Raw genomic sequence first — 18484 nt, forward strand, 5'->3', positions numbered from 1 at the left:
TATCCCACTGCGCAAAAGAGGTAGCTACCGTAAGCAGGTTTGCGGCATCGATTTTACTCTCACCCATGAAATGCTGAGTTACTATCTCCAGGGTAAACCAAAGAGCCTGGTTTTACCTATTTAAATTTGGGGCAGAACAGCTTCGTTTCTAAATCACTGTAATGGGATTGAGTGCTAAAACATAGTTGAATATTGAAGAAAATAAAAGCATACACACGCAGCAGTAAAAAGATGGGATACTACCAAGAAATACAACCTCATTACAAACTGCGCATAAACCAGTTAAAGCTAAGTTAGTGGATCCGGCCCGGAACCACTGTTAGAGGCACCACAAATGGACCAACCTCTTGCAGTCTTGCAGTCTGTACAGAGTGGCTTGTGGGCTGTTGTTAAATTAAGTAATTTTTTATAACATGACTTAAACACATTTGCAGAGCCAATATCTCTGGCTAAACACTTACAAGGTCCCAATGGCGAGACCGATTGCATTGCACATGCTTGTTTTTACCTCGTTGTGCCTTTTTCTGTAGTTTTTATATAACGCAAACTTGACCCAAAGGTATTGGAGTGCTTTATTTAGCACCACTTAGATCACACAAAGTAAAATACATTTTGTAAAGCTCCAGGGAGATCCAGGGACAGAGTTACTAATATTTGAGGCAGCACAATGTAGCGAGACAACTTGCTGCACTGCGTCAAATAAAGAAGCAGCAATGGGCCTATATGGTGAATTCCTGCTTTCTTTCTGTGCTGGGACACTACTGGCTTCCACGTGCCAGGCAGAAAGGTGGGGATGGTAAGTAGGAGTAAAGAGAGAAGACACAAAGAAAAATGGGAGGAAGGAGATAAGGACACGTGAGAGATAGAGTGGAAGTGGAGAGGGATGGAACAAGCATTTTCAATGCAATCGGTCTCGCTTTTGGGACCTAATATATATTTAGCTATGCAGCACATTAGCCTGGGTGCTGAAACATCTACTGTTCTTAAACATGGAGGGAAAGTAAGCACCAAACTGCGTGACACGCCAAGTATGGGAACACATGGAGAGAAATATTGCCTTTCAGAGGGAAATGGTATAGTCCAAAACTCTGTTTTTCACATAAAATCAGGGCCTTCGGTGTTCATATCACGAAAAATACAAGATTTGAAAACAATATTATTGTCTACGTGTGCTCATGGAAGACAATTCCTATGGAATGGAATCTAGAGAATGCTAAAGTGATTATGGTATTTTACTGACCTCTGCTGGTCGTTTTTTATCAAGAAAATTAAATAGAAGCAGTTGCCAGAAAATTTAAAAAAAGAAAGTCCTTCTGCAGAAAACAATTCTGGTATTTTACTGACCTCTACTGGTTGTTTTCTATCAAGACAGTTAAATAGAGGCAGTTGGACAGAAAAATAAGTCCCTAAGCGGAAGCAGACAGTCCTAGGGCTGATCTCCAGAGCCCACAAAGTACACACACAAATAAGTATATACTAAAATATATACAGGAGGTCTTGAATGCTTGACCTAAAAATGGAGCTCCACGAGATAATAAAGTTCACAGTTCTCGGCTCCAGTAAACTGCCCACCCAGACGCAAGTCTCCTCTCCTCAACTTTGAGCAGGGCCACTGGAATTATACAACAGAGGGACAAATTATGCAGCAGGGTTGACTAAATTATGCAGCAAAAAAGGCAAATTAAGTGTCGTATGTGGCAAATTTTGTGATAGTATTGCTTCATTATTTTGTCATTTTTTCACACATTAACAATGTCTGGGCAAAGGTTTCTCCTTGACAGTACCAGCTTAACACCCAAGAACAGTACTAAGCAACTGAAAGGTAAACGGGCAACATCTGCGAAGGGCTTTCCACTGGGCAGCAACATGTGGTACCATTTATTTTAGGAACTTTTGACCTGTTTGAGCCATAACATTTTGTTGGTTAAAATCTACAAATTATGCAGCAGGTGATGCTGCAAATCCAGAATTACACAGAATTCGAACAGGCCGCAGAATGGGAGAATTCCAGTGGCCCTCACTTTAAGGTACATCTACTTCATTGTAGGGACTGATCAGATAACCTGGGGTTTCAGAAATGTGAGGACCCATGGGACGGTGACAGCTGGTACGCTCACATGCAGTTTGTCATGGAATGGCAGACGTAATAAAATGGACCCTGAACAACAGAGCGAAAGCGGCAAAACTGCTGATGGCCCCGTGCAGAAATTGGTCCATTAGCCATTTAGTGGTCCAGTCTGTCTTCTTGTAATCATAGGCCTCACAGTCAAGTACAAACCCACTATGGATGGCTTGACTTGAGAACTCAAACCATGAAGATTCTCTTGATCACTAACTTCTGAGCAGTCAATTAACTCTGCATAATTGGTAATGAGGTAGTTGGTCCCCTAATTAAATGTATGGCATGTGCCACAACTGGGTGCCCGTGCATGCCCTGCTAACCTGGTAAATTGTCTCTTGCTATACTGAAATGAGAACAAATGTCTTTTGTTTCAAAGAGGTTAAAAAAGTGACATCATGCATATTACAAGGTCAATTTATGCTTCAGAGTTAGCATGTCCTCGTGAGCGTGTATGGACATGGAAGCATAAATTCTAACTATTGGGCTAAACTCCACCATTCTCTAAGGTGATTGCATAGCAATTTCTACAGTGTTCTCGAAAGGATGAATGACAGACTGAGCGCAGCTGATGTAGGTCCATCCATGAGCAGTAAAAAAAAAAAAAAAAACATAAATAAATATGTGCAAAGCATATTACAGAAAGGGGGGACCCATAAGCAAATAGCAGCTGCTTTTTTAAATTATAAAAAAAAACGAAAACTTGACGAGGAGGGGTAGGAGAGGAACAGAGTGTGGTGGCAGTATATAGGGAACTGTGTGGGAGCTACGGGTAGGTTAAACAGCCATTTGCAATGCAATAGGACTGCATTGCAAACGGGGAGTGCGGGGGGGGCGAAATAATACAGCGGGAGTGCGCGCGGGGATGGGTAAATAATATAGTGTACTATATATCACATATCTTACAGTCTAACACTCGAAGTAAAGGGGCCAGTAGCCATGGAAGGATACAAATGACGACATGGCATAATAAGGCGGGACTAACAAGCCTCATATTCAGTCAGAAGACAGAATTTACGAAAGACAATGACACAAGCCAATTAAAAAAATGGGCGGGGAGAGGGCAGAGCTTCCACAGAGCTGCCACTCCATACTACATAACTGCATGCCTCGCAAAGCGAGCAGCGCATAAGCACTGCTGCTGTAGGCTCAACCTAAAAAAGTGCAAGGAGGGGATAAGAGAGGCATGGAGACGATGTAGAGTGAGGAATAATAGGTATAATGATTAAGGCACAAGAAGCAGTGGCACCAGTGCCCAGAGGTGCGTGGAGCCCGCTGCACCCCTGTGGTGGGTGCTTTTTAATACTAATCCACTGGTGAGGGGTAAAATAAATTCTGGTTTACATTAGAGCCCATGGCACTTTTGCTACGCTACTGATTTTGGTAGCTCACACACTGCACGTGCTTGCATATTAAGTTGTCGCTTATCTTCTGTGCACACTGGCTTGGCAGCAGCGCTCACAGTATCTTTACTGTTGCAGATAGAGAAACAATTAATAATGAAAACATTGCCCGCTAGTACTGTGCTACTCGTAATCAGGGCCTAATGATGTTCTTTAGAGTTTGCAGACCGGGCAATTAATCAAAACATGACAGATATCCTACCTGCTGTATTTAAAGTGCCATTGACGCGAATGTACTTTTAGTATGGTGGACAGAACATCTGGCACGTTTTTGCAGAGGACCATGTCCATCAAATTCTAAATGAGGCCCTAAGTCACTAAAACTGGGACTCCAGGACACGGATACAACAACATTCAAACTGACGTGGATTGGCAGTCTTGCCTAGGTATGTTAATCTGGGGACACTGATAAACGTATGCTGACATTCACTCATATTGTGGGAGGCTGGCCTTTGGTCACTGACACAGAGACACTGGCAGTAGTGCATGTCAATACAGAAACATTGACACACGCACATTGACATGAGAGCTCCTATACATAAATACTAAAACTGGGATACTGACGTTAATGGCGCACTGACATAGGGGCATTGTCCCATGGACACTGGCACTTTGGCATTGACACTGGGACACTCATATTAGGCACAAAAACTGACACAGGAAAATGGTCTCTGACATACGGACAAGTTATCACTGATATTGTGACATAGAGACACATATGCTGACACAGGGCTAATAGAGTCTGTTAGACCTGGCACCAATGGCGTGGGTCTCCCTTCCATTTGTTTCGCTATGCCTCCTCTGTTGTTGACCTGTTTTTGCTGGATTCGATGCTTTGGGCACTTTGCCACTGCTGATCATGGCAGCAACATAAATGTTGAAAGTAGTAGAGCTAATAGAAGAACCCCGTGCTACTCCACATGGGAGCTGAAAAGGATCAGACGTGAACCGATCCAAGGCAACAAATTGTGTCCTCTCTTCCAAGAAAGATTTGAGCAGACTGAGTGCCATTCCCTGCATTTCAATTAATACTAGACTTTCCACCAAGATGGTATGGTGGACAGTGTCAAAGGCCACCAACAGATCTAATAAGATGAGGGTAACACTCCCACCATTATCCAGAGCTTCCCTGATTTCTTCTACCGATTTAAACAGAGCTGACTCTGTGCTACGGCCAGATCTAAAGCTGTGTTGTGTCTCGTCTAGCCAGCTATGTTCGGTAACATAAGCCGTGAGCTGTTTATTCATTGCCCTTTTAGAAGTTTAGCGGGAAAAGGAAGGCACATTATAGGAAAATAATTATTAGCATCTTTTGGGTCTAAGTTGGGTTTCTTTAAAATAGGCAGACTTGATGCAGTTTTCCACATCTTAGGAAAGCATCCTGTCTTAAAGGATATATTAAAATATTTTGACAGATTGTCCGCTATAATCTCTTGCACCAATATTACCACAGCCACTGGGCAGGGGTCCATCAGCGAACCAGATTTGGTCTTAGCGATAAGATCTACAACTTGCCCCTTGTCCAGGTCAGAAAACCTATCTAAACTTGGTTCTCCTAAAGGCCTACATGGTGCGGGACCATTGTCCTGAGTGGGCTCTACATCCTTGGTTCTGTATCTGCCTACTTCATTGAAGATACTTTATGCACAAAGTGTGCAGCAATCTTATAGCACCGAGATTGAGTTGGCACAACCTTGGGAGTGTGTGGCGATGTTAGGAACATAAGTGTATTAAAAAGTTCCTGGGATGGGTTTTTGGTGCTTTCTATTTTTTGGGAGAAATATTTAGTTGTTCACCTAATTATCATTTCTTTATATTTGCTAAGACTTTGTTTATATTTTTGCCTCTCTCCAGGATCTTAGGCCAACCTCCAGAGACATTCCTGTATTTTACATCCTAATTTGCACTCCTTCAGCCTATCTGAATAACAAGGGGCAGTGGGTTTACTGCACCTAGAAAGTGATAAAACCGTAGGAGTTAGGAGTGACACATTTGCTTCCAACCAGTGGTTAAAATTACTGGTGCTTCTGTCTACATCCTCCACCTAAACTTGTTGGGAGCTAGGTAAATGTGCTTGCAATTTCTGTTTATTAATCCTGTCCCAAGCTCTCGCTATTCTATTGCTGAGCACGCCTCCAGTCTGAGGGGCGCTACCTGAAAGTACACTTTTAAACAAAATGTCCGAATGAGCAGACCAGTTAAGTGGCAGAATATCCTTTATTGAAAGGTGCGGATTATTCCCAAAAATACCATTGAGCGTATGGCCTGCCAAATGAGTGGGTTACTTCAGCAGTTGTATTAGCCTGACACTCTCCATGAAGTAAAGGAGGCCTGCTGTTTCAGCATCTGGATTGGCTTCCAAAAGGAAGTTAAAATCCCCCACCACCGTTAAATTGAAAGCGGCTACCCTGTCTTCCAAAAGATTGTTGATGTTGTCTATAAAAGGATCTCTTGGGCATTGCGGTTGGCAGCCTAAGATACCATTAAAACTGTTTTGTGTGTTTAATTGGAAGCTAAAAGATGGAGCTTCGCAGACAGGAAAAGATGAAGAAGAAAAGGTGCCAGAAAGCGACTCCCGGCAGAGAATGGCCAAGCCTACGCCTTTTCTATCTTTCCTGTCCAGCGTGAACATCCCGTAGCCTGTCGGTGTGGCTTCCACCAGGCTGGGACCAAACGCTGCATCAGTCCACGTCTGGGAGATAAATATTAAGTCACAACCTTGACTCCCAATAAATTCTGCGCATTCGTAACTATGTTTAAATAATAATCTGGCGTTGAACGAAGCACACCATAGATCCCTAGTCTCTTTCCTGTTGATGCCTTGACTTTAGGTCCCACTAACTGCTTCACACCTTTCCCAATGAATGTGGGAATGAAGGTCCTACAGACCAAGCAAAAGCAGTTCTGTTCCTTCCCTTCAACCCCATAACTGGGCAAACCTTCACCTGCTTACCTCTGGGATTCAGTGCCAGTAATTCCCCTCTCGAATACTGGGTCAGCTGCCAGGAGTTGGTGAAAAATGAAGAGGGTGGCTGACAATGTGCGTGGGCCGTGCGCAGACAGGCTTGCCTTTGGTGCCCTGCCGGCGCGGATACACTGTAGCACCTATTAAATAATCTCCCATGTATGAGTAGGCGTTTCCCCGGTCCAAAACGCCTTTGGCCAAATCAAAATGGTGCAAGAAACTCTGGGGCATATTCTCAAGGACTTATCGCCGAGTTATCGGCACTTTAGCATGTCAAAAGTGGCTATAGATTATTCGCAGCATTCTCGCGCTGGTGCAAACTGCCCATATCGCCAGTTTTTCAGCGATAGCTCCCGCAGAAAACATCGCCATGGATGAGAGCGACAACTAACGCTAATGAGATGCAGAGTAGGCGTTCCCATGCATAAATTCACGAAAACACCACTTTGCGATATTCTCAATGACCAGCCAGATCTGCGATGCGATCCAAAAACAGGCAATAAGGCGGGTTAGCAGCAGGGATTTAACACCTGTCTCTGACTGGTGTTAAGCAGGACAACAAGCTGCAGTATTAAAGGGCGCACAGCCCAGAACCACATCTGAACACCAACACATATCATGGAGACACTGATCATGCAGCTCGAAGACCCAAGAAGGCCACAACACCCATCACCACCATGCCCCCCCGGTCCACACCCCCCTTGGACTACCACCGAGGCAGCGCAGAACAGGACAGCGGACGTTCAGAAAAAGCACCAGCCTCAGAGACTCAAAGCCAGAGGAAGTCATTGCCCACTATAGGCACAAAAGGACAACCATCCCCTGCATCCTGACCCACATTGCCCACAGGCTGACGGTACCAACACAGCGGACAACCAACATCCCTCTGCAGACAAAGCTGCTGGCTGTACTGCACTTGTTGGCCCCTGGTACTTTCCAACCAACAACTACCAGAGTTGGAGGAGTCCCACGGCCAGCCCTATCAAACTTCCCCACATTTCTCGGATGCATGTCCACAATAGAATCAGCGGGCCCCTGTATCCGCACCACACGACAGTTCCAATTCGTAATGTTCGTGCGCAACCAACACCAGATGCCTCTGTGCCCCAGATCCAAGTTTGTAGTAACTGAAATGGGGCTGCGCATGGCCATGAAGTCCAGTAGGCAACAGTAGTGCAAAAACAATCCTTTATTACAAATACACAAATAAAAGTATGAAAAGCATAGCCAACGCCCAATGGGAAACTTCATGAGGGCAACGTGTGGATTCAAGTAACAGCATATGCTGCAGGAACTCCCCAATACAATTCTATACTCCGGAAATCAGTATTCAGAAAACTGTTGGACAAATGGTGACAATGGTAAAGCGTCTGTATAGTCACAAACCTAATCTGGTACAGTGTATAGTACTTGGACAAACCGTAATGCTAAAAAGAAAGACAAATACTGCACCTAAAGACTGTAACAGAAATATGTGTGGTCGTAACCTCCGTAGGAAAGAAAATTTAGGTTACGGTCACACGAACTCCTGTTACGGTTTCAAGATGCAGGATTTCTCATACCTGTAAGCATCACGGTTTGTATCAACTTGATACCCCTGCACCTTCACTCCCCCACCTAGCCACGAGGGCGCCACGGTGACCGGTGGTGCCCACGCGATCCTGTGTACCTGCTGCACCCCAGCCCTGGTCCCCAGATCGGTCTGCCGCCCAATGATGACGGCCCGTCCTAGCACACCCATGCCTCAATGCTCACCTGCCGCCACCGGTGTGTCTCCAAGAGGGCCCACCACGTGCGGGTGCAACCTCCTCAGCTGATCGCTGAATTCCGCGCCACAGGCCCCCAGTGCACTGTTACGGTTTCATGATGCAGGATTTCTCATACCTGTAAGCATCACGGTTTGTATCAACTTGATACCCCTGCACCTTCACTCCCCCCACCCAGCCATGAGGGCGCCACTGTGACCTGTGGTGCCCACGCGCTTCTGTGCACCTGCTGCACCCCAGCCCTGGTCCCCAGACCGGTCTGCCGCCCAACGATGACTGCCCGTCCTAGCGCACCCAGGCCTCAATGCTCACCTGCCGCCACCTGCGTGTCTCCAAGAGGGCCCACCACGTGCGGGTGCAACCTCCTCAGCTGATCGCTGAATTCTGCGCCACAGGCCCCCAAGCGCACCCTGCTGCACCGTGCCATAGAGTCATGTCTGTGCAGCCTGCGGCCTTCGGCGTATACTGCGGTCCAGCTGGGCTCACAATTCAAATTTAATCTTGATTGGCAGGACGGTGTATCAAGGCCTACACATCATCGCAGGCTGCACACCTGCTCAGCTCTGGTGCCCCTACCTCAGTGCACGGCTAGTCACCGTCCTGTGGCGGTAGGCCCATGCCGGCCAAAGTGCCTCGGTGGCCATCAACTCTGTGCACCGCAAGTCACCGTCTCGTGGCGCTAGGCCAATGCCGGCCAAAGTGCCTCGGCTGCCACCAACTCTGTGCACCGCAAGTCATGAGCTCTTTATGGTTGAGTCTCGTGGTGCGGACGTCATAATGTCACCTTCGGCAGTGGGGAATGTAATGTGGTAGGGCCCTAGGCCCTCATGCATAAATGATGACCACCCGGACACACTCAGATAGATAGTGGAAATAGCCTCGAGCACGTACGCCCGGCCCCTTTTCTTGGCAGGGTCACATGTCCTGTGACGCCTGTGCTGGATGGGTGTTGTGTGTGTGTGTAAACCAGCCCTCAGGGAGTGGCTTTGGCATGCTAACAACTAGACCTGTGATCAGCAGATCACTACAGGGAAGACCTGTGACATGTAGCATTGTCGTCCCCCCCTATAAGCGTAAGTGGGGTGGGCTGGCCTGGCGTATGCTAGTCCAGCGTAGGGATGTGAACAATGACCCCGGGGCTCTGTGCATGCTTCCGTACTGGGCTGGACAAGAAAGTAACTAATGCATGTGTCTCTGTTGTACTGTCGGCGCCACCCATACTGCAATCGGTAATGTTGCACCCTGTGACTCAAGTCCGACATCATGAGCAACATGGACGTAAGGGGGGAATCACTGACCCTACATTCATCCATAATTTCATACTTGAATGATCATAGACATGACACATCTGTGTGAATTTGAATGTTTACTGCACATTCAGTGGAGTGTTGTAGCTGGAGCAGTACAGGACCATGCAAACCCCACTTTACATTGTTGGCCTGTGAGAGAGAGAATGACAATTACATCGGGAGAGGAAGAGTTCAGTCCGCAGTCGGATAGCTGTGTCATTGGTGACCAAACAGAATATGGGAGTCCATGTCGAGGTCCAAGGTGAGTGTCGCAGAGTGCATCAGGGGACAGTGGAAGGTGATTATGCAGAGGGCAGAACCAAGCTGAAACAGGCCATATGGCAGAGATGAATGCTACTGGCTCCTTCTTACCACGAAGGCAGATTCATCTGCATCTTCATCCTCTGATGTCTCATGTGCCTCACATGTGGGCGGAGGTGGAATGTCTGCTGCACTGTGCGGCACTGACACATCAGGGGGCAGAGATGTGGATCTAGAAGCAAAAGCATTCCTCGCGTCATGCCTTGTGGCAGCAATGTCATGATGAGGATTTGCAGGGCATGGGAGGCCCCAGCTACATCTCTCTGGTGTGAAACTGTGGCAGCCATTTTGTCCGCCTGCCTCCGCTCCAAGTTCTGTTCCTGGGACTTAGACACCCACGTATGGCATCTAGTTTGGCTGCCATGAGGTCGAACCCCACCCGCACCTGATTCTCTCTCTGCCATATAAAGGGGAGATGCAGTTTAACATTGTGTTCACATATGGACTGCATAACAATGTACATTGTGACTGTTTAGTAGGAGCTGCCTATTTGATGCAAGACAGTGGACATTTTGACAACATCACCAAAGTGTGTTTGAACTTGTACATTATCATCTCAGTTTTCTGCTAAGCCACATGGCCAGGTCCTACATACAAGCGGCAGTAGTTGTGTCCTCTGTGCTGTTGTGTACGTGTTGCAGTTTATACCACATTGTTGTCAATGTTGCTGTGCTCTGATTGTTATGTGTGTGTGCTGCATTTTGGGAGAGTTGCCCCTGCAGCTCTGTTTTTCTGCCCCTTTTCCCTTTCAGGCGGGGTGCCTTTGACTTCTGTGCTCATACAGTGCTGAGATGTTGCATACTTTGGTAAATTGAGTTCTTGGTGGGAGTTGTGACTCTGCGGTATGGTTTGTCCGCAGATGTGTTGTGTACATATGGGGTTTTTGGTGCACGTGGATGTGTCAGAGTGTGACCTGGTCATTTACGGATGTGGTCCACACTCAGCCACCTCAGTGTTGTGGCATGCAAAATGTCATAATATATTGACTGCAGCTATGCTATTCGTCTTGCAGTGTCACTTGCATTGTCAGTGTGGCTCACAGACAGGCCACTTTGTTGGGTTTGACATATGTGCATGGATTGGTTGTGAGATTGTTGATGTGTGGGAAGGGCCCCCTCTGGCACATTGTCAACGGGGGCCTACTTGCAGTTTCTAGGTGTGCTGCAGTGTGCCAAGGGGATCAGGGACATGCTCCAGAGTCATTGTGGGGTGCCTGTGCTATGCTTAATTATGCATGTGTGCCATGGTGCCCAACTCCCCCGTCACCCCAGTTCCTGGTCATTACTCACCCTGTTGCTGTTGTGTCAGGTCATGTCGAGCAGTGTTCTGTCCCCAGCTCCTGCCAACGTCTCCGCACTTATGACAGTGGAGACCATTTCCTCCATCTCATCCAGCTTCTCCTGTGGTGCTGGACTGCCACCTCCGGTCTGCATTGCTGCCTTCTGGTTGTTGCCGAGTTTCTGCTTGGTTTTGCGCTTCACATAATTCCAGCGCCTCTTGACCTCTTTCATTGTCCTCCTCAACACTCCGATTGCTTTCACCTTGTCCACGATGGACTACCATATTCCATTTTTTTTCGCCAATGACACATTGGAGATAGCAAACAGTTGTTGATGGTATTTTATCACCTCCGTTATCAAGATACTGTTTTCCTGCGGACTGAACCACGTCTTCTTCTTGTCCTTGCCCTTTCCTGACCCCGAGTTCCCGGCCTGGTCCTCCGGGGGGTTTGAGAAGTTCTGGTCGTCCTCTGTTCCTGCTCCGGCTTCCTCCATTGTGCTTCACAGTTGTTGTTTTTTTTTTGTTTTCTGCTTTTATATAGTAATTTTTTCTGTCTGACTGTGTGAATTGCAGGGCTGACGCTGCTTATCGCTGATTTTTGTGTCGCGGTTGGGCCCATCTCGACTTTTTTCACGTTCGGGTTCAGATTTTTATCACTATCCCGGTAATGTTATCGCGGACAATTGACGCGTTATCTGGAGACTATAGCATGTTACCGCCGTGTTGAGAATACGACTTTAACAAAGAGTTATTTTCCCGCGATAGACTCCGATATGAGGTCTTGCGTTAACCCATTTTGGCGATGATTATCTCACGTTCTTGAGAATATGCCCCTCTATGCGTTCAGCAGGCTACCCTGCTGTCGCGTAGTTCTGTAAAAAGAAATGTAATTAAAATAAACAGAGAGAACCAAAAAAGCATAAAACTAATACAATACTGAAACCAGTTCAGTATGACACCCACGTTGCAGGAGCCAAGCACCTCCCGAGTGCACTACTAGTGCAATATAAGGATACGAAACGTGCCAGAAATACTAGGTAAGATACCAGATTCTCCTCCAGTCAAAATGTTGAGACTTACAGGCCTATGCAGCAGCCTCTACATCTCAGAATCACAATTGGTTGCTCCTGCATCCATATGCATAAGCACTCATTCATTTGCAGGGCCAACCATCCTTGTATAGGTTTGAAAGGCTGTTTCAAAATGTCTGTCGCTTTCAGTGCCTTTGTGGGTTGCAGCACACTACAGGCATTCGCAAGGGTCCAGTAGAGGTGTCCTGGAAACTTCCAAGCCCTTACAAAATAAAAAGTAAAACAAACAAAACCTAATATTTGGAGTAAATAAAAAGGTGCATTGACCCAACAGTTCCTAGCACTGATGATGATTCATTTTGAAGCTGGTGTCACAGTCCAAAGACCGTCACTCGCAGTGAGGGATGTGAATGACTGATGTGGAGTAACTGAAAGTCCCATGCTTAATACTTCAGTTAGTGGAAGCAAAATATTAATGACACTACAACAGACCAATGGATAAAAATGTATCAGTGAAAGCCTGTGTATGAATCAATTTATATGCATGTATTTTGTTAGGATTTTCTTTTTTTCTTTTTAAAAACAGCTCTTAACTAACGCTGCCAAAATACTACTTCCTTGTAACTCCTTTTGAGTTGTAGTCTCGTTGGGCCATCCTTTTCAAAATGTGTACTCCTAGCTCACATTACACAGCCCACTGAGAAATCTGAATAAAGAAGAATAAAAGCAAGAAGAAGTGATATCAACAGAAGACAAGAAAAATAAATATTTTAGTAGAAGACGCGAGGGATTCATAGAAGACAAGTATGCTTAGGCATTTTTTAATATATGACAATTGAACGTGTCCTCTCCTATCGCATGCACAAAAACACAAAAAAAGCCGAGAACAAAGAGTGAGCTAGCAACCCAATTATTCTGCATCTACGTTTGATTTTATATTTTAGTCAAACTAATTGTAATTTGTAAGTTTAAATTCGATCATGAGATCTTTTTGGGGTACAATTGAAAAAACACAGGTCAATTACTAATTTAAAAGTTAATTGGCTGAAAGGCATGTGTCTTCAAGCGGTTTCTTAAATGAGACACAATTGGACTTTCATGAGAATAATGTAGGCAATTTGTTAAGCAACATTTAGGAAGTCAGTTCAGGATTCTTTAAATGATCCGAGCAAAAGCGGAAATCGCATTATCGGAGCCGTTAGGCCACGTTTAATGAAAGAACAGATCAATTTAAGGCCGGAAAGGACACAGAATTGCACCGTGCCCCAAGGACAGCAGCAGGGTGCTAATGTAATCAGCCCTGCGGCCCTTTGCACGTAAAAGAGTACTTACGTCACCTTACTGTATATGCGCCACCTTATAAACGTCTGTCTTTCTTTCAATTCCGATATTTCGTGGTGTTACATTAAGAGAAAACCTGCCTGGAAAACCTCAGACGGCGGAGATGGCAGCACAGATAGCGAGGTGAGGCTGGACTTTCAAGAGTTTCTCCTCCTGAGAGGACCCGTCAGCACACAGCAGGGATTCGAAGACTCGTGGTTTTCAGAAGCGAATATTCACCCCAACATGGTAGGTGGACCCCCACCCACATTTTGTCCTTTTTTCGACACCGAGGTGTACATTCTGCAGATACTGTTTTAAACGCGCTTGGATTTTTTCAGAATACCACCAAGTATGCTATCGTCTGCACGTGCGCCATCCTCATGACAGTTCTGACAGTGGAGCCCTGGAGTACCCCGAAGGTACGTTTGGGAATTTTGAGTTGTGTAAAGAAACTAAATCGTTCAGTGATATAATTGTAACTTTTTTTTTTTATTAGAATAAAGTTTTAACAAGAAACTGGGGCCCACAGTCAATGCTTTATCTTAAAGGAAAGTGTAAGTAACCTATACTTTTTGTTTTTATAATTCACTATTTTCGTACTTAGATGCTTTGCTGTGATTCATGACATTGTGTTTTTACAATAAGTGGCATAATGTCAAACGATGGTTGTGCCCTGTAAAACCAGACGGGAAATCGTTTCATTAACATGCCCTAACATTTAACTGTAAAACAGCCTTTCCGTATGAAGTTGAGACACACGTACTGAAAATGAGGTTTGTGCGTATGTCAGTCGATGGGCGTGTAAAGGTCAAACTTTAAATTGAAAAAGGTCCCGAAGGACTGAGGTAGTTCAATGCAGTTAATCGGAAGTCGTTTATATTTTGGTATGCATTTAGATGTTTTTATACATAGATATTATGTGTCAATTGAATGGTGCGATAGGTTCAATAGTTATACCACGGAGCAACGTATTACTAATCCAGAAATAGTTCTTTGGAGAAGTAAATGTCCGCTATTTCTATATGCCATTTATTGTACTGATGACATGGTGGTCATTTGGTTACACAGTTTTTTTCGTTCCACTTATAATAAACTGCGTATAAGAGATGGCACTATAGGATATGAATCTTTTCAATGTATTATTTGCTCTTTGAGAACGAATCACAAACCTTTTTGATGGTCAAGTGAACTTTCACTGATAACCGTGAGTGGCACTTGCATAACATCGCTGCCCATTTTTAACTGTGCATTTGTGAACGATGAACCTAAAGGCGTTAAAAAATGTATGTGGGTAGAAAGAAATAGGGGAGGAAAGATCTAAAAGTACACGGAACAACCTATATACAACGAGGTAACCACAGAAAATAAATTTACAACAACTAAAGTACATGACACACACATCATAACTTGAAAACAAAAATAACTGACTCAGGATTAAATGAAGGCAATATAACGTTGGCTTTACGTTCAAATGCTGCTGTCAGTATTTGAATATTTTTACAAATTGCTACTGTGAAAGTCTCGTGTCAAGAGTTCTATAGCAAAGGGTTCGGAGACAGCAAATTAAGTAACACTCAGATTATTAAAGCACAGCCGAACGAGCGTCACTCCCTCCTGCCAGCCAAAGACCAACTGTCTTGAATAGAACCCCGCTCCTCCAACCAACCACCCTGACTAGAACCCCACGACTGTAAGGTTCTAGGTACATACTCCCTATTGTGTCTAGAAGAGGCACAAATAGAGTACTTCACAACACAACCCCTCCCTTTGTATTGCAAACAATAAAACAAATAATAATTATAAAGAAACCAATAATGAATATAAAGAAAACACATAAAAACAACTGGCCACTGATAAAGACTATATCAGCATTAGAGACATTCCATACAAAAACGTGATCTAAGAGGAAAATTAAGTAGTAGTTAACAACAATACCAGCAAATCTTGTACAGGAAGAGACTTCACCTACCCTGAACATAATCTTCCAAGGAAAGAGGCTGTCTACGACATCTCTGAATGCATGCCTCTACTTCTTTATATTCCCTCTCTGCATCCATTATTTTCCTCATCACCACTGCAAATGTCACCTCTCACCAACTCACCACAGGAGTTTCCTGAAAGTTCTGCATTCTCCATCCATGTGAAACTTCTAATTCCCTCGTGGTTGTTACACTAGTCCTTATCCCCTCCATTTTTTTATACAACGCAACCTTGCAATGGTTCCATTTGCCTCTGTTTTGTGACTCCACATACTCCTCACACACATTTTTTACCTTGGAAGGTCCACAAAACTTTTACAAACCTGTACTCACCCTTCTATGTTTCACTTTCGCCAAATTTCTTACGTTAATGACTCGCTTGGTTTCCACCCCAGAATTTAATTCCTTCACATTGCCATCATGATTTAACAATCATGTAGGTCGCAATTCAGTGCTTGGTTTCCAACCTCTCATGCTTTCAAAAGGCGATACATTAGATGCTCCTTTCTCTGTAGTATGCTGAGCCCAGATCAACTTGTTTACCATCTCTTCAACATTGCAATAGGATGTTCACTATGGACTATTTCCCAAAGGAATGGAGGAAGGCTTTCATTCTTCCTCTTTTAAGAAAACCCCAACATAGAGAGCAATAACCCAAACAATTACAGGCCTATCTCACATCTACTCTTCCCTGTCATGATTGTGGAGAAGGCCAAAACTCTGAACTTTCTCTATTCATAAACAACAATGCTCTCCTATATGCCATCCAGTTTGGCTGCAGAAGCCAACACAGCACATAACTAGATCTGATTACTGCCTCCGAAAAAATCAGGCACACTCTAGATACTAGTATTATTAGACCTCTCAGCAGCATTCGAGGCGGTTAGCCACAGACTCCTTATCGACCGTCTATTCACTATATACATCAGGGGTAAGGCCCTCAAGCTCCTTAAATCTTTTCTCTCGGATAAGGAGCAGTTCGTCAAGCTTATTGGTTTCAAGTTCTCTTTCGTCTCTTTACCTTGTGAGGTCCCACAGGGCTCCTCACGGACCCCGACCCTTTTTAACTTGTATGTAACCCCATTGACCAACTTGATAAAATCTTTTGGATTTGCAGAAGTGTCATGCTCTGGCACCCCAAATTGTGGTATTGGTATCGGTAGCCAGCAACCCGAGTGACACTGCTTCTAGATTTTATGACTGCATGCTCCAAGTCTGAAACTGGATGCCAAACAACTGCCTAAAACTGAACTCGGGTAAAACTGAGGTTCTGTTATTTGGCAGAAACACGTCTTTTAGCTCTCCCAAATGGTGGCCACATGAGCTAGAGGAGCTCCCAACCTCTATTACCAAAGTAAAAAATCTCGGGGTTTATTTTGATAACAGGTTCTCCTTTGAAGGACATGAAAACTTCCCCACCTCCTCCTGTTTCTTCATTCTGAAAACTCTCAGGAAAATATTTCCTTTCATCCCACGTGATCTGCAGAAATCAGTGATCTCAATACTCATTCTGTCTAAAATTGACTACTGTAGCGCACTATTCTCTAATATCTAGAAAACATTTTTAAACAAACTGCAGATCCATGAGAACGCACCTGCCCCGCTGCTTCTTGCCGCTCCCAAAAATAAATCAGTATCATATGTTGTCTCCCTGCTACACTGGCTTCCCATAAAAAAGGCTCGATTTTAAGGCCCTTTGCATTCCATTTAAAGCATTACATAACAAACGACCTGACTACCTCAAACACCGTTTACAACGGTACATTTTAAATTGATACTTACGCTCTTCCAGTGGATTCAATCTTATGATACCCAAGATCAGAAGAGCCAACTGGGGAGGTAGAGGTTTTATATCCTGCACAGCCAGACTGTGGAATTCCATGCCATTGGATCTGCTTTCTTTCCGAAAAGCCCTAAAAACTTGGCCTATCACCCAGTAGTCTTTCTTCAGGACTATACCCCCATCTTCTCTGTTATTTAAGTTCAAATTTTTCCTTCCAAGCAACAGTGCCTAAACTCCCTAGGGTAGTAGTGCACTTTACAAATTAAAATTTAATTTCATCCACCTTGCATAGTCATCAAAATCACACCTTTGACCAAATTATTGGCCTCTCCACTAAACCATTTGCTTGGGGATTATATAACATTGTGCGGTGATGCTTAATCCCACGTTGTTCCAAGAATGATGTCATCTCAAGTGAAGTGAGTTGGGTACCATTGTCTGTTGTGATTGTCTAAGGAAAACCCTCCTCCAAGAACACCCTCTCTAAAGCAGCAATAGTACTCTTAGTAGTTACATCCCTCATGAATTTGACCACTAGCCATTTGGAGTGTACATCGACCAACACTAATGCATTTCTGTGTTCTCCTTTTACACCAGACATTAGCCCAATACAATCCATACCCACTGTAGCCCAGGGCGTACCTAGATCCAATGTGACCACTGGCAGCCTGCACACCTGTCTTAAGTCTCTTTTCACTTTCTCTGCAAGCTTCACACTTTTCCACCTGTTCGCTAACCTGATTGCCCATCCCTGGTGACTAGCAATTTTCCTTTACTAACCTCTTGGTCAAAGTCTGCCATAGATGTCTCTTATGCGCTATTCCAATGATCTGTTTTTAAGACCTCTGGGAGGAACAAATTTATCGTTGCACATGATGACATTCTAACCACACAATGACAATTCATCCAGAATCCAAAGTGTCTCACAGAAGGAGAGACCTTTCTCTCCCTATGTCTACCCTCAACTATCATCCGTTTCACAGCCTCCAAAACCCAATAAGTTACCATACAGTGGCTCTATTCCTCTAGAAGTAAAAGTACTGCAATGACTCTCCTCCACCTCCAACTATGCCACTGTTCCTTCTTGTTCTTTGGCTAATACAGCTTTTTTTATCAATCTCAGCCCAGTCCAATGACAGATGTGAAAGACAGTCATCCTGAGCATTATGCCAACCAGGAATGTATTCAGTCTTGTATCTATAGTCTTGTAAACTGGATGTAAAC

General features: G+C 44.6%; 2 long non-coding RNA genes across 2 annotated transcripts in view; both read left to right on the plus strand.

Annotated features, from left to right (window-relative positions):
- Window positions 1-18484, plus strand: part of LOC144825202 (uncharacterized) — a 204543-nt gene that overhangs the window by 64587 nt on the left and 121472 nt on the right. The gene's annotated exons all lie outside the window — the stretch shown is intronic.
- LOC144825201 (uncharacterized) lies at window positions 13724-14048 on the plus strand. The gene is made up of 3 exons (XR_013609332.1): window positions 13724-13744; window positions 13837-13917; window positions 13995-14048. It is a non-coding gene; the product is annotated as an uncharacterized LOC144825201 (long non-coding RNA).

This window comes from Lissotriton helveticus, chromosome 3_1 (assembly GCF_964261635.1).
Source record: "Lissotriton helveticus chromosome 3_1, aLisHel1.1, whole genome shotgun sequence".
NCBI lineage: Eukaryota > Metazoa > Chordata > Amphibia > Caudata > Salamandridae > Lissotriton > Lissotriton helveticus.